General features: G+C 44.0%; 1 long non-coding RNA gene across 1 annotated transcript in view; it reads right to left on the reverse strand.

Annotated features, from left to right (window-relative positions):
• Window positions 1-498: 498 nt before the first annotated feature.
• Window positions 499-17,734, reverse strand: part of LOC141160942 (uncharacterized) — a 203,437-nt gene continuing 186,201 nt past the window's right edge. Inside the window, exon 3 of the long non-coding RNA XR_012250586.1 lies at window positions 499-609. This is a non-coding gene — a long non-coding RNA (uncharacterized lncRNA). The remainder of the gene's footprint in view (window positions 610-17,734) is intronic.

A 17,734-nucleotide genomic window follows, 5' to 3' on the forward strand; every position in this document is an offset into this window, starting at 1 on the left:
CCCAACACAGTATGATTTCCCAACGGTGACCCCCTAGAGCTAGAGATAATGGTACATAATAAGGGAGGGTGTTATACATAATAAAAGAGGAAACTATATAACTAAGGACGAAGCTATACATAATAAGTGAGTACACTATATACTAAGGGAGTATGCTATACATAATTCGGCTACATTCCTGCATCTGTGTGCAGTGTCGGTGTGCTGCCCGCTTTTACAGACGCATTGGGCATGTCCTATTCTAATCCTCAAATTCGGATCTGAACAGGACATTATCTGACCCTCACAGATCTCATTCTCAGATCTGTGATTTTCATGGATGTGTGAATGGATTTATAAAACTGTATGAGTCCGTGGACCATCCGATAAAAAAATCTGGTAGCACATGGACATTTCACACAAATGTGAGAATGCAGCCTAAGGGATTTTACAGACAACATTATCACTCCAAGTCACACAGTGCAGATACAGAATAATATTTACATCCAGGCACTTACCGCTGACGTCTCATCTGATCAGAGTCGGTTTCTGCTGCTTCTTCTCCATCTGGTCAGACCTTCATGTCGACATCTCCCAGCCACGACTCGTCTTGTCATGATGATCTCCAGCCTAGAAAATAACAAGGTCACATATATTGTATACATACATGTATCTCCCCCACACTGCGCCCCTGAAAACAGATATGTACCACCCACCCATTAATATGCTATTAGCCACTTAGTAATCAAAATATAATGTGATAAGTAGCACTGTGCCCCCCATTAACTATAATCTCCGCCGTCCAATTATATAAATTATTCAGTCTCTGTGACTAAAATTAACTGAAAGGTTACTTTCACACGGAAAATATATAAGGCTTTACAGTACTAGTAAAGTGAAACCCCCATCATTGCTCTCTCCCAGCACCTCCATCATTGCTCTATCCCAGCAACCCCATCATTGCTCTGTCCCAGCAACCCCATCATTGCTCTGTCCCAGCAACCCCATCATTGCTCTGTCCCAGCAACCCCATAATTGCTCTGTCCCAGCAACCCCATCATTGCTCTGTCCCAGCAACCCCGTCACTGCTCTCTCCCAGCACCCCCGTCACTGCTCTCTCCCAGCACCTCCGTCATTGCTCTCACCCAGCACTCCCATCATTGCTCTCTCCCAACACCCCCGTCATTGCTCTCTCCCAGCACCCCCGTCATTGCTCTCTACCAGCACCCCCGTCACTGCTCTCTCACAGCAACCCCCGTCACTGCTCTCTCACAGCAACCCCCGTCACTGCTCTCTCCTTCCCCACCATCCCCATCATTGCTCTCCCCAGTCCCACCATTCCCATCATTGCTCTCTCCAGCCCCATCACTGCTCTCCCCAGCCCCATCAGCCCTATAATTGCTCTCCCCAGCCCCCCCATCCCCATCATTGCTCTCCCCAGCCCTCCCTACACCATCATTGCTCTTCCAGCCCCACCATCCCATCATTGCTCTCCCCAGCAGCCCCATCATTCCTCTACCCAGCACCCCAATCCCCATTATTGCTCTCCCCAGCCCCATCATTGCTCTCCCAAGCCCAATCAGCCCAATTATTGCTCTCCCCAACCCCATTAACCGCATCATTGCTCTCCCCAGCTCCATCATTGCTCTCCCCAGCCCCATCATTGCTATCCCTAGCCCCTACAGCCCCTTTATTGCTTTTCCCAGCCCCATCATTCCTCTCCCCAGCCCCATTATTGCTCTCCCCAGCCCAATCATTGCTCTTCCCAGCCCCACCATCCCATCATTCCTTTCTCCAGCCCCATTATTGCTCTCCTCAACCCCACCATCCCATCATTGCTCTTCCCACACCAATCAGCCCCATTATTGCTCTTCACAGCCCTTCAGCCCCATTATTACTCTCCCCAGCTCCACCATCCCATCATTCCTCTCCCCAGCCCCATTATTGCTCTCCCCAGCCCCACCATCCCATCATTCCTCTCCCTAGCCCCATTATTGCTCTCCCCAGCCCCACCATCCCATCATTGTTCTCCCCAACCCTATCATTGCTCTCCCAAGCCCCATCAGCCCCATGATTGCTCTCCCCAGCCCCATCAGTGTCATCATTGCTCTCCCCAGCTCCATCATTGCTCTCCCCAGCAACTATAGCCCCATTATTGCTCTTTCCAGCCCCATCAGCACCATCTTTCCTCTCCCCAGCCCCATTATTGCTCTCCTCAACCCCACCATCTGATCATTGCTCTCCCCAGCCCAATTATTGCTCTCCCCAGCCCCACCATCCCATCATTCCTCTCCCCAGCCCCATTATTGCTCTCCCCAGCCCCACTATCCCATCATTGTTCTCCCCAGCCTCGTTATTGATCTCCTCAACCCCACCATCCGATCACTGCTCTCCCCAGCCCAATCAGCCCAATTATTGCTCTTCCCAGCCCCACCATCCCATCATTCCTCTCCCCAGCCCCAACATCCCATCATTCCTCTCACCAGCCCCAACTTCCATAATTGCTCTCCGCCACCTCCCCTCCCAACGCTTTAGTAAAACAAACAAACAAAAAAAAAACACAACTTACCTCAGCTCGCTCCCCTGCAGCATCCTCCTGGTTGCCGTCAGCATTCTGCCCGACTCAGGAGCGCACTGCATGATGACGTCATCAAGCTGCGCGCGCCTGGGTCAGGGAGAAAGCAGAGGACGGATCCCTCCAGCACTTCTGCTACTCTTCTCCTGTCAGCAGCAGAGCTGCAGGGATCGCTCCCTGCGTGCCGTGTGCAGGGAGAAGCTGGACTACTATGGGGCCCCAACGGCTCACGGGCCCCATAGCCGTCGCGTGGCCTGCTGTCATTGGCAGTACGCCACTGCCTGTAATTATAGCAAGAGAGGAGCCAGCTCTGCAGTCATGCCACAGAGGAGGGGAGGCTACACCACAGAGAAGATGGTGCATTCAACAGGTTCTTTTCTCTGAAGACTGTACAGTGGGTACGGAAAGTATTCAGACCCTTTAAAATTTTCACTCTTTGCAGTCATTTGGTAAATTCTAAAAAGTTCATTTTTTTCTCATGAAAGTACACTCTGCACCCCATCTTGACTGAAAAAAATAGAAATGTAGAAAGGGTGTTTTTCAGCTGCAGGGACAGGACGACTGGTTGCAATTGAAGGAAACATGAATGCGGCCAAGTACAGAGATATCCTGAATGAAAACTTCTTCCAGAGTGCTCTGGACCTCAGACTTGGCCGAAGGTTCACCTTGCAACAAGACAATGACCCTAAGCACACAGCTAAAATAACAAAGGAGTGGCTTCAGAACAACTCTGTGACCATTCTTGAATGGCCCATCTTGAGCCTTGACCTAAACCCAATTGAGCATCTCTGGAGAGACCTGAAAATGGCTGTCCACCAGCATTCACCATCCAACCTGACGGAACTGGAGAGGATCTGCAAGGAAGAATGGCAGAGGATCCCCAAATCCAGGTGTGAAAAACTTGTTGCATCATTCCCAAGAAGACTCATGACTGTACTAGCTCAAAAGGGTGCTTCTACTCAATACTGAGCAAAGGGTCTGAATACTTATGACCATGTGATATTTCAGTTTTTCTTTTTAATAAATTTGCAAAAATTTCTACATTTCTGTTTTTTTTTCAATCAAGATGGGGTGCAGAGTGCACTTTAATGAGAAAAAAAATAACTTTTTAGAATTTACCAAATGGCTGCAATGAAACAAAGAGTGAAAAATGTAAAGGGGTCTGAATACTTTCCGTACCCACTATACCTCCATGTGCAATCATCTACAGGGAAGGTAAGTTCATGTGTAATGTGTGGGTATATACGGTATTTATATGTATAGAGGTGTGTTATATGTCATCTCTATGTATTTGTGTACATATGTGTATGTGATGTCCATGTATTTATCTGTGGTACATCCATGTATTCTCATGTATTCATATGTGGCATTTCAGCTCCATTAAAACTTTGAGAAAGACCCAGTGCGGTGGGGCTGAAGTGCCACATATAAACAGAGAAGTGAATAAATACATTTCATGATGTCTGTGGTGCAGCACGCCCTAAATTGAACCTGACATGATATACGCTGCTCCATCCACAGGTAGCGGCCGCTCCATCCACAGGCAGCGGCCACTCCATCCACAGGCAGCGGCAGGATGATCTCAGCCAGCAATGTTTTACTCTGAAACGTGGCGGAGTTTCAGATAAAACCATACTTTAAAAGCCACCATGGAACGAGCCATATGGTGGACTAGTTGGACTGACGTGACCCGGTGGCTTTTCCCACCCACTGCCAGTGACTGACGGTTCTCTCAATCACTCTTGCAGTAATACTAGCGACTTGTCAGTCACTGGTAGCCGGTGGGGGAGAAGCTGCGGGGTTATGTCTGTCCGATTCATCCACTGTGCGGCTCAGTCCCCTACAGCTTTCAAAGTAGGATCTTCTTGGAAATGCCGCAGCATTCCAGAGTCAGACATACCTGGCTCAGATCATACAGCCTGTGCCTGATACCTGCTGCCCATGGATGATGGGAGTCATCTGTCAGGTTCCATTTTAAGGTGTAATGCAAAATAATGAAAACTCTGCACCCCAGCAGTAATACATGTCGATTAAAGAGATTATCTGGTAAAAGGTTCTCATGAAGGGTTAGGGTACATGCCCACAATCTGGAGTAGCAGCGGTTTGGACGCAGCTCACTTACACTGCGTCCAAACTGCTGCGTTGTACAGTAGAAGCACAGTGGATGGATTTATAGAAATCCCATGCCCACTGTGCTTCTATTTGCTGCTGCGTAAACTCACTAGTGGTGCAGCTTTACGAGCCGCAGCATTGTAATTTCACAAGTGGATTTACCTACTGGTTCGGACACAGTGAAAATATGCTGCGTCCAAAGCGCTGCTGTAGCCGGATCGTGGGCACATACCATTGGATTTTGTAAAAATAAAAACAAAATTAGCCATACTCACCTGCAGTCACCCTCCTTGATTCAGTGCAGACTGATCTGTGATAAGTCACAATAATGTCACCGTTCTACCAGACACAGGAGCACTGCGCTTGTGATAGGCTGCAGCGGTCAGGTAACTTGAACTGCATGCATCCCAAGCTGTAGCAGTCGTGTGTCTGGTAGAACGGTGTCATAATTAATGTTGGTGCAGACCATAGGGCGGTCTGCTCTGAGTCCAGGAGGGGGGCAGTAGCTGAGTAGGATTTATTTTGTTATTTTTACAGAATCTGGCCTCCAGGCAATGAGCACTTTTGCCTGGACAACCCCTTTAATAAACGTATAGATACTCATCTTCCTAACTCCTGGCAGCTTTAGTGTCACATTTCCTGATGCTTCCGTTTACAATGGCTGCAGACATCTCAGCCCAGATGCCCCATGTGACATCTCCAGCCAATCACTGTCTTCATGATCTTGAGCCTTATACCACTGACAAGCTGCAAAAGACACTTTGGGCGTCCAGGTTGTGTGATCTGCAGCCCATGTAAATAGAATCATCGGTGAAATGGCACTGGAGATCTGCAAACGATCAGTATAGGGCAGCAGGAGAAGCTGAACACCATATGTACAATGTATGTAGCTTCCCATCATGGAGGGAGCACATAGCCACATATGTCTCATCTACTTCCTGACCCACAACGATCTGTATGATCAGAAGTGGAGGCTTAAAGTGATGTGTACTTTTCTTTACACTTCCAGGGCATTGTTATCATATAGGTCTAAGGTGGACTCTGAGAATTAATATCACTGGTGGGCCCTATATACCCCAGTCCAACAGTGAATACAATGGTGGAACAGGGATCTGTCTGATCCTCTCTCTACCAGTCAGCTTGTATGTCTGAGTCCCAGCACAGAAGGCACAATTACATTACAAGATGGAGCCTGCTGCGCAGAGCTTACGTCCACGCGCTACACAGAGTGGAGCAGCACAACAGTGGAATGTGGCTAGGTGAGTGATATATATTTTCTTTATCAGTCAGTACTTATAGGGCCATCATACTCAGTGGTGATGGGGACCATTGTGGGAGCGTTCATACTGTGTTTGGGGGAATTGTACTGGTGGGGCCATTATATTATATAAGGTGTCTCATTATGTGGGGGTATACAGTGCCTACAAGTAGTATTCAACCCCCTGCAGATTTAGCTGGTTTGATAAGATGCAAATAAGTTAGAGCCTTCAAACTGCAAACGAGAGTAGGTTTTATGAACAGAAGCATAAATCTTACAAACCAAAAAGTTATGTTGCTCAGTTGAATTTTATTAAATTTTAAACATAAAAGTGTGGGTCAGTTATTATACAACCCCTATGTTTAATATTTTGTGGAATAACCCTTGTTTGCAATTACAGCTAATAATCGTCTTTTATAAGACCTGATCAGGCCGGCACAGGTCTGTGGAGTTATCTTGGCCCACTCCTCCATGCAGATCTTCTCCAAGTTATCTAGGTTCTTTGGGTGTCTCATGTGGACTTTATTCTTGAGCTCCTTCCACAAGTTTTCAATTGGGTTAAGGTCAGGAGACTGACTAGGCCACTCCAACACCTTGACTTTTTCCCTATTGAACCAGGCCTTGGTTTTCTTGGCTGTGTGCTTTGGGTCGTTGTCTTGTTGGAAGATGAAATTACGACCCATCTTAAGATCCTTGATGGAGGAGCGGAGGTTCTTGGCCAAAATCTCCAGGTAGGCCGTGCTATCCATCTTCCCATGGATGCGGACCAGATGGCCAGGCCCCTTGGCAGAGAAACAGCCCCACAGCATGATGCTGCCACCACCATGCTTGACTGTAGGGATGGTATTCTTGGGGTCGTATGCAGTGCCATCCAGTCTCCAAACGTCACGTGCGTGGTTGGCAGCAAAGATCTCGATCTTGGTCTCATCAGACCATAGAACCTTGAACCAGTCTGTCTCAGAGTCCTCCAAGTGATCATGAGCAAACTGTAGACGAGCCTTGACGTGACGCTTTGAAAGTAAAGCTACCTTACGGGCTCGTCTGGAACGGAGACCATTGCGGTGGAGTACGTTACTTATGGTATTGACTGAAACCAATGTCCCCACTGCCATGAGATCTTCCCGGAGCTCCTTCCTTGTTGTCCTTGGGTTAGCCTTGACTCTTCGGACAAGCCTGGCCTCGGCACGGGAGGACACTTTCAAAGGCTGTCCTGGCTGTGGAAGGCTAACAGTAGTTCCATAAGCCTTCCACTTACGGATGATGCTCCCAACAGTGGAGACAGGTAGGCCCAACTCCTTGGAAAGGGTTTTGTACCCCTTGCCAGCCTTGTGACGCTCCACGATTTTGTCTCTGATGGCCTTGGAATGCTCCTTTGTCTTTCCCATGTTGACCATGTCTGAGTGCTGTTCACAAGTTTGGGGAGGGTCTTAAATAGTCAGAAAAGGCTGGCAAAAGAGATCTTTAATCCACACATGTGAAGCTCATTATTCTTGGTACCTGAACTACTTCTTAATACTTTAGGGGGACCAAACAGAATTCTTGTGGTTTAAGGGGTTGAATAATAAATGACACTCTGAATTAAATTTTTACGTTTTAAAAAAAAAAATAAAATAAAAAAATTTGCTGCAGTGCATTTCCCACTTCCAGGCTGATCTACAGTACAAATGTCACAATGCCAAGTTAATTCCGCATGTGTCAACCAGCTAAATCTGCAGGGGGTTGAATACTACTTGTAGGCACTGTATACTGAGGGGACATCATACTGTTTTGGAGTTCATCATACTTTGTGTTTGGGGGAATTCACTGTTGGGTGGGGGTATCATTCTGTGTGTTAGATGCATTCTTAGAGACATTATAATGTATGGGGTCTCAAAAGGTGGATTGTAGTGGTTGAAAACAGTAAGGGGCTTAAGAAGGAGCAAAATTACTGTGTATGTGCTGCAATACATGTTTCTCTCTCCCCATTTTTAAAAAGTTATGAGGTATGCCATTTTGTGACTTCCTGTGCCCTGTGACCCCGCCCACTCCAGTGACAGGGAAGGAGGGGGCCCAATTAGGACTTTTGCTATGAGGACCCATGGTTTCTATGTATGCCCCTGGCTGTGCAGACAGGACACAGAGCAGAGCACAGAAGGAGGGTGCTGAAGCCTGGGCACAGCGGGAATAGCAAATGAAAATGAGTTGCTGTCTCCCTGCGGGTGCCCCATCTGGTCTCTGACTGCCTGCACCTTGTGTGACCGCACTGGTCGCACATAGGTAAGGCCGGCAATGGTTGCAAATAGTCAGAGTCGCAAACAACATGTTGAGAAAAAAAGATGCACAAAGGCATTGTTCACTACTAAGACAACCCCTTCTCACACTGGTGCCGTTCCAGCGGTGTCAGCCCTTGCGTTCCTGGAGCTCACATGAGCTTGTTATGTCACGTGAACCCTGTGCCCAATAAGCGCTGGCGTCACTGTCCTCTCCTTTGGACATAAAGTAATCAAGAGGAAGTGAGAGTTTGGTCTGGCCATAACTGTCATGATGACGTGAATATCAGCAGATTCCCTTTCAGCTCAGTCTCTTCCTAACTCTACTTCGCTTGTTCAATTTCACACCTTGGTCAGCCAATAATTTCTTTCACATATCACTAATTTAATTAAACTGTACTAATCCTAACTGCCATGTTCATGTGAGGACACCAAGACATTATGGTTTAAACTTGGGAAAAATCACAAAAATAAATGTATTTCACATAATGCTGTACCTGCTTTTTTCACTAAAAAAGCAGCAAAATCTGATACTTGCTTTTTTGCACTTACTAATTGCTTTCTATGGGTGAAAAAATGCTGCAAAAATGCTGAAAGAAGTGACATGCGGCTGTTTTAAAAAGCACAGCAGTTTTCCAATGCAGTCAGGAAAAAAAAAAAACAATGTGTGTGCACAAGATTTCTGAAATCTCGTAGCTTTTTGCTGGTACTGTAAAATGCAGCTTATAATTTACATACATTTTCATTAAAAACACAGCAAAATCGCAACGTGTGAACATACACTGTGTTCCAAATTATTATGCAAATAATATTTTCTCAGATTTTCCCAAATTACCTATATGAATTGCAGTCATTGTAATTTTCCAGTCAAATAACTATTAGAGTACAATTGAAAGATTTTTGCACAAACTGCCTATGATAACAGTATATTTTTTAAAAAATAAAAAACTCAAACTGCACTCAAAATGCATGTTCCAAATTATTATGCACAGCAGAGTTTTCAACCTTTTCATTTTAATAAAGAGCAAAAAAATTGTCATTTTTGAAATTATAAGCATTAGCAGGTTATTACAAACTGAAATCAAACAGTTTTCAACTCAAAACTTTATTCTAGGCTATGTTACATTTGCACATAGGACCCCTTGTTCGAAAGGAGCTTCTGAACTCTCTCGTCCATTGAATTTGTCAGGTTTTGGATGGTTTCTGCTTTAATTGTTTTGCATGAGGACAGAATACCCTCCCAGAGCTGTTGCTTAGATGTGAACTACCTCCCGCCATCATAGACACTCCTTTTGATGATGCTCCAGAGGTTCTCAATGGGGTTGAGGTCAGGGGAGCATGGGTACTACACCATAAGTTTGTCCCCTTTTATGCCCATAGCAGCCAGAGATGCAGATGTGTTATGTGCAGCATGAGACCAAAAAACAACAGCCATGCGTTCTTCTAAGAAGCTGCCTACCACTCTGAAAATGAAAATGGTGGAGGCCCACAAAGCAGGAGAAGGCTATAAGAAGATAGCAAAGCGTTTTCAAGTTGCCCTTTCCTCAGTTTGAAATGTAGTTAAGAAATGGCAGTTAACAGGAACAGTTGAGGTCAAAATAAGATCTGGAAGACCATGCAAGTTTTCAGTGAGAGCTGCTGGTAGAATTGCTAGAGAGGCAATTCAGAACTCTTACTTGACTGCAAAAGACCTTCAGAAAGATTTAACAGACTCTGGCGTTGTGGTACATTGTTCTACTGTTCAGAGACACCTGCACAAATATGGCCATCATGGAAGAATCATCAGAAGAAACCTCTCCTGCATCCTCACCATAAAATTCAGCATCAGAAGTATACAAAATGACATCTAAACAAGCCTGATACATTTTGGAAACAAATTCTGTGGACCGATGAAGTTAAAATAGAACTCTTTGGCCACAATGATAAAAGGTATATGTGGAGAAAAATTGGCACAGAATTTTAGGAAAAGAACATCTCGCCAACCATTCAGCATGGGGATGGATCAATCATGCTTTGGGATTGTGTTGCAGCCAATGGCACGGGGAACATTTAACAGGTAGAGGGAAGAATGGATTCAATGAAATTTCAACAAATTCTTGATGCAAATATAACATCATCTGCAAAAAAGCTGAAGTTGAAAAGAGGATAGCTTCTACAAATGGATAATGATCCTAAACACATGTCAAAATCAACAATAGACTACTTCAAAGGCACAAGCTGAAGGTCTTACAATGGCCCTCACAGTCCCCTGATCTGCTGATCTGAACATCATTGAAAATCTGTGGTTAGACCTCAAAATAGCAGTGCATGCAAGATGACCTAGGAATCTCACAGAACTGGAAGAATTTTCCGAGGAAGAATGGATGAAAATCCCTCAAACAAGAATTGAAAGACTTTTGGCTGGCTACAAAAAGCGTTTGCAAGCTGTGACACTTTCAAAAGGGGGCACTACTAGCTATTAACCATGTAGGGTGCCCAAACATTACATTGGCCCATTTTTCTTTCTGTAAGTTTTAAAAAGTAAAAAATTACTATATTATATCTATCTATATCATAACCGAGGATGCGTCCCTCTGTCTGAAGCCTCGATAGACTGCGCATGCGTGACGCGCAGTCTGGCTCCAGACAGAAGCTGATATCCAGCCGTTACAGATAAGAGGAGGTGTATGGCGCCGGAGATCGCAGTATGCGTAGACACTGAACGTCAGATAAGCTTGGTGATTCAATTGATGGGATATATTCATTTTTCCATCTAGCCCGACCTACTATGGTGTACTCCTGTGATTGTCCCGTGATGAGCCCTGAACTAGGAGGGGGCGAAACGCGTTGGAACTGGGACTTCATGTATATATAGTGATCATGAACCAATCAGCATCAGATAAGTTTGCGATTTACCAGTTTGTTATTATGTGATTGTTGCAATGTGAATTCATTTAGCACATTGCACTAAGTACTGGGAGTGCAGCGTATATTATGACCATGAACTACTGAGCATCATAGTTCATCTGTTATCTAGCAGTCTGTTTATTTATGACTGCTGTTACATTATTTTAATGAGAACATTTGACTTTGCATATATCTTTTTGGCCATTATGTGGGTAACTGAGACGCAAAAAGTTATTCCAATCTTATCTTTGGTTGTCTAAAAAAGACTGTGATTTATGGTTTCTCATATAGAAATTCATTGATAGGGATATATGGTCTCTTTCACTTCCATTTTCTCACAACTGTAGCCCTGATATTTCTTGGGGCATATTGACACTGATTGTTGGTGGTCTTTGTAATAAGTTATTCTGTTTACCCATTATTGACACTGATTGTCGGTGATTTTTACAATAAGTTATCCTGTTGACACTCCTTACCCACCTTACCATAACTGATGCATGGTTTGACTTTTACAGCATATTAATTTTTGATATGATTGTCAGGTCTCCCAATTTTGGGACACCGTTTTGTTTTTTGCTTTCTGTTTTTATGTCTGTATGTCTGCATAGGGACGTGCTAGGGATAGGCAAGGGACAGCCACGCTGACACATTAGGGTGATTACTCTGCTGTTAGGTAGGGCATTCCTCTCTTAGGGTCTATAGGGCAAGTCTGTATGCTATTTTGTGCCGCCCCATTGCCTTTCCTTCCTTATACTTTTATCTGAATTTTTGTCCTGGGTGTATTGTTATTATCTTTTAAAATATCTATTAAAAGTTATATCTTAGGTTGTATACCTTATGTTTTTTGTGGTTTTTGTATTTTTGAAACACCTACTTTATATTATTATTTGAGCCTCTGTTTTTTTGCCATAGGAGGGCAACAACCCAGCAGCAGGACCGCTACCTCCGCCTTTGTGCAAGGAGGAACAGGAGGAGCACTGCCAGAGTCCTGCAAAATGACCTCCAGCAGGGAACAAATGTGCATGTGTCTGCACAAACGGTTAGAAACCGATTCCATGAGGGTGGTATGAGGGCCCAACGTCCACAGGTGGGGGTTGTGCTCTCAGCCCAACACCGTGCAGGACGCTTGGCATTTGCCACAGAACACCAGGATTGGCAAAATCGCCACTGGCGCCCTGTGCTCTTCACAGATGAAAGCAAGTTCACATGGATCACATGTGACAGACGTGACAGAGTCTGGAGACGCCATGGAGAGCGATCTGCTGCCTGCAACATCTTCCAGCATGATCGGTTTGGCAGTGGGTCAATAATAGTGTGGGGTGGCATTTCTTTGGAGGGCCGCACAGCCCTCCATGTGCTCGCCAGAGGTAGCCTGACTGCCATTAGGTACCGAGATGAGATCCTCAGACCCCTTGTGAGACCATATGCTGGTGCGGTTGGCCCTGGGTTCCTCCTAATGCAGGACAATGCCAGACCTCATGTGGCTGGAGTGTGTCAGCAGTTCCTGCAAGATGAAGGCATTGAAGCTATGGACTGGCCCGCCCGTTCCCCAGACCTGAATCCGATTGAGCACATCTGGGACATCATTTCTCGCTCCATCCACCAACATCACATTGCACCACAGACTGTCCAGGAGTTGGCGGATGCTTTAGTCCAGGTCTGGGAGGAGATCCCACAGGAGACCATCCGCAACCTCATGAGGAGCATGCCCAGGCATTGTAGGGAGGTCATACAGGCACGTTGAGGCCACACACAATACTGAGCCTCATTTTGACTTGTTTTAAGGAAATTACATCAAAGTTGGATCAGCCTGTAGTGTGTTTTTCCACTTTAATTTTGGCGGTGACTTCAAATCCAGGTCTCCATTGGTTAATAAATTTGATTTCCATTGATGATTTTTGTGTGATTTTGTTGTCAGCACATTCAACTTTGTACAGAAAAAGTATTCTTTTAGAATATTTCATTTACTCAGATCTAGGATGTGTTATTTGAGTGTTCCCTTTATTTTTTTGAGCAGTGTATATATATATTTTTTTGCCTAAAATGCAAAGGAAATGTGTCATATTTAACTTTAGGCGTTTTAGAAATAATTTCATCTTCAACTTGCTTAACTGTAATTTTGACCAGGGGTACCCAAACTTTTCCATGCCACTGTATATACTGTATGAGACTACACACAGCCCCCTATATATCTATCAAGAAAGAAGGAATTGTGCGGTGTTAGTGAAGCGCTAGAACAACTAGACAGGGGATTAGGTTATAACACACAAACCTTTTGTTGTTCAGTACGCTCTCTAACGCCACAACGCATTTCGATAGCAGAAGATAGCTTCCTCAGGTAGATGGAGGAAGCTATCTTCTGCTATCGAAACGCGATCGCAGCATTGCTGTGGCTAAGGGGAGGTGATCGGTATACTCACCTCCTCTTCCGGCCTCCAGCGCTGTCTGCCGCGGCTTCCCGGGTGTTGCCATGACGACCCGATGTCGTCATGACAATATCCGGGTCACCAGACAGCAGGAAGATTTTTTGGTCATGCGCAGTGCATGACCAAACTATCTTCTCACTGTGCAGCGCTGACAGCCTGCACAGCACAGGGATGGTGCTCCATCCCTATGCTATGCAGGCGATCAGAATAAAAAAAAGTGAAAGTCCCATAGTGGGACAAAGTAAACAAATAAAAAAACTGTCAGAAAGTGAAAAAAAAAATTTAAAAAAATTGTAAAAATATTTAAAAAAAAATAAAAAAAATAATCCACCAAAAATAAAAATATAATGTACCCATCAATAAATATTATGAAAAAACAAACAAACAAAAAAAGTACACATATTTGGTATCGCCGCGTCCAGAACGACCTGACCTATAAAATTGTCCCACTAGTTAACCCCTTCAGTGAACACGGTAAAAAAAAAAAGCGAAGCAAAAAACAATGCTTTATCATCATACCGCCAAACAAAAAATTGAATAACACGCGATCAAAAAGACGAATATAAATAAAAATGGTACCGCTGAAAACGTCATCCTGTCCCGCAAAAAACAAGCCACCATACAGCTCCATCATCTGAAAAATCAAAAAGTTATAGGTTATAGCTCTCAGAATAAAGCGATGCAAAAAAATAATTTTTTCTATAAAATAGCTTTTATTGTGTAAAAGCGCCAAAACATAGAAAAACGATATAAATGTGGTACCGCTGTAAACGTACTGACCCAAAGAATAAAGCTACCTTATCAATTTTACCACACGTGGAGTAGAATAAAAAAAAAAAACAATTCCAGAATTGTTGTTTTTTGTTTATTCTGCCTCCCAAAAGCTGGAATAGAAAGCGATCAATAAATATCACGTGCCTGAAAATGGCACCAATAAAAACGTCAACTCATCCCACAAAAAACAAGCCATCACATGACTCTGCCGGCCAAAATATGGAAAAATTATAGCTCTCAAAATATGGCGATGCAAAAACTAGATTTTTACAAAATATGTGTTTTTTAGTGTGTGACAGCTGTCAATCATGAAAACCCGATATGATTCTGGTATCTCTGTAGTCGCACCGACCCGAAGAATAAGGTCGTCTAATCACTTATACCGCACTAGGAGCGGCATAAAAAATAAACGCTAGAGCTGGGTTTGGGGTTAGGGTTGTGCTAATGTTAGGGTTGGGGTTAGGGTTGGGCTAGGGTAGGGTTAGGGTTGGTAGGGTTTTCAAAAGTAAAAAAAAAAAAAATGATGAAAAAGATGACGATATGGCAACTAGTGTTGAACGCAAGTGCTCGCTACTTGAGTTTGCATCGGGTGCTCGGGTATGCATTGAGTATCACGGGTGCTCAAGTCTCCGCCCCATATGCTTCGCGGCCAAAAAAAACTCGCTGGGATTGCCTGCCATGCACGAGCGATCCACGCATGTTTTTTTGGGGTGTCTAATAACCGTGAAACATGCGGGCGGGGACTCGAGCATTTCACTTGAGCACCCGTGATAAATGGTGCATACCTGAGTACCCGATGCAAACTCAAGTAATGAGCACTTGCGCTCAAGACTAATGACAACTTATTCAATATGATGACCTAATGTTATCAAATTCTGTGTCGTACCTCTGGGTTCAAAATGTTAACTATACCCCTTGATAAAATCCTTGAGGGGTGTAGTTTCCAAAATGGGGTCACTTGTGGGGGGTTTCCACTATTTAGGCACATCAGGGGCTGTCCAAACGCGACATGGCGTCCGCTCTTGATTCCAGCCGATTTTGCGTTCAAAAAGTCACACAGTGCTCCATCCCTTCTGAACTCTGCCGTGTGCCCAAACACTGTATTTTCCCCACAAATGGAGTATTGGCGTACTCAGGAGAAATTGCACAAAAGTTTTTGGGGTCTATTTTCTCCTCTTACCCTTGTGAAAATAAAAAAATTGGGGCTAAAACATTTTTGTGGAAAAAGTTTGATTTTTTTATTTTCACGGCTCCATGTTATAAACTTCTGTAAAGGACATGGGGGTTCAAGGTGCTCACCACACACCTAGATAAGTTCCCTGAGGGGTCTAGTTTCCAAAATGGTGTCACTTGTGGGGGGTTTCCACTGTTTAGGCACATCAGGGGCACATCCGCTAATTATTCAAGCAAATTTTACAATCAAAAATTCAAATGGCGCTCCTTCCCTTCTTAACCCCGCCGCGCGCCCAAACAGTGTTTTTTCCCCCACATATGGGGTATCTGCTAACTCAGGAGAAATTGCACAACAAACTGCATGGTGCAATTTCTTCTGTTACCCTTATGAAAATGCAAAAGTGGGGGCTGAAAAACATTTTTGTGGGAAAAATTTGAAAATTTTATTTTTACGGCTCAATGTTATAAACTTCTGTGAAGCACATGGGGGTTCAAGGTGCTCACCACACATCTAGATAAGTTCCCTGAGGGGTCTAGTTTCCAAAATGGTGTCACTTGTGGGGGGTTTCTACTGTTTAGCCACATCAGGGGCTCCCCAAATGCAACATGGCGTAAGCTAATTATTCAGGCAAATTTTACATTCAAAAAGTCAAATGGCGCTCTTTCCCTTCCGAACCCTTCCGCGCACCCAAACAGTGTTTTTTCCCCCACATATGGGGTATCTGCTTACTCAGGAGAAATTGCACAACAAACAGCATGGTGCAATTTCTCCTGTTACCCTTATGAAAATGCAAAAGTGGGGGCTGAAAAACATTTTTGTGGGAAAATAGTGAAAATTTTATTTTTACGGCTCAATGTTATAAACTTCTGTGAAGCACCTGGGGGTTCAAGGTGCTCACCGCACATCTAGATAATTTCCCTGAGGGGTCTAGTTTCCAAAATGGTGTCACTTGTGGGGGGTTTCCACTGTTTAGGCACATCAGGGGCTCCCCAAATGCAACATGGCGTCCGCTAATTATTCAAGCAAATTTTACATTCAAAAAGTCAAGTAGTGCTCCTTCCCTTCCGAACCCTGCCGTGGGCCAAAACAGTGGTTTTTCCCCACAAATGGGGTATCTGCGTGCCCAGGGGAAATTGCACAACAAATTTTGGGGTCCATTTTTTCCTGTTACCCCTGCGAAAATAAAAAACATTGGGTCTAAAGTAACATTTTTGTGAAAAAAGTTAAATGTTAATTTTTTTCTTCCACATTCCAAAAATTCCTGTGAAGCACCTGAAGGGTTAATAAAGTTCTTGAATGTGGTTTTGAACACCTTGAGGGGTGCAGTTTTTAGAATGGTGTCACTTTTGGGTATTTTCTGTCATAAACACCCCTCAAAGTGACTTTAAATATGATGTGGTCCCTAAAAATATGGTTTTGTAAATTTTGTTGGAAAAATGAGAAATCGCTGGTCAACTTTTAACCCTTATAGCTCCCCAATAAAAAAAAATTTGGTTCCAAAATTGTGCTGATGTAAAGTAGACATGTGGGAAATGTTATTTATTAATTATTTTGTGTGACATATCTCTCTGATTTAAGGGCATAAAAATTAAAATTTTGAAAATTGCTAAATTTTCACATTTTTCGCCAAATTTCTGTTTTTTTCACAAATAAACGCAAGTGATATCGAAGAAATTTTTACCACATTCATGAAGTACAATATGTCACGAAAAAACAGTCTCAGAATCAAGGGGATCCGTTGAAGCGTTCCAGAGTAATTGCCTCATAAAGTGACAGTGGTCAGAATTGTAAAAATTGGCCTGGTCATTAACGTGTAAACCACCTTGGGTTGTAAAGGGGTTAATATATACTATATCGAGAAAACAGAGTGAAATAAATCTTTTGAAGATAAAGAGTTAATTTTCCAATCCTTGCAAGTCTGGGAGCGCTAGTCCTATCGGGTATTTCATTCTGAATCCTGTCTTATATTCTAGGTTCTTCAAAGTAGCCACCTTTTGTTTGATGACTGCTTTGCACACTCTTGGCATTCTCTTGATGAGCTTCAAGAGGTAGTCACCGGAAATGGTCTTCCAACAATCTTGAAGGAGTTCCCAGAGATGCTTAGCACTTGTTGGCCCTTTTGCCTTCACTCTGCGGTCCAGCTCACCCCAAACCATCTCAATTGGGTTCAGGTCTGGTGACTGTGGAGGCCAGGTCATCTGGCGTAGCACCCCATCACTCTCCTTCTTGGTCAAATAGCCCTTACACAGCCTGGAGGTGTGTTTGGGGTCATTGTCCTGTTGAAAAATAAATGATGGTCCA

This window comes from Phyllobates terribilis, unplaced genomic scaffold (assembly GCF_046119375.1).
Source record: "Phyllobates terribilis strain yellow unplaced genomic scaffold, ASM4611937v1 Scaffold_9__5_contigs__length_417890890, whole genome shotgun sequence".
Classification (NCBI taxonomy): Eukaryota; Metazoa; Chordata; class Amphibia; order Anura; family Dendrobatidae; genus Phyllobates; species Phyllobates terribilis.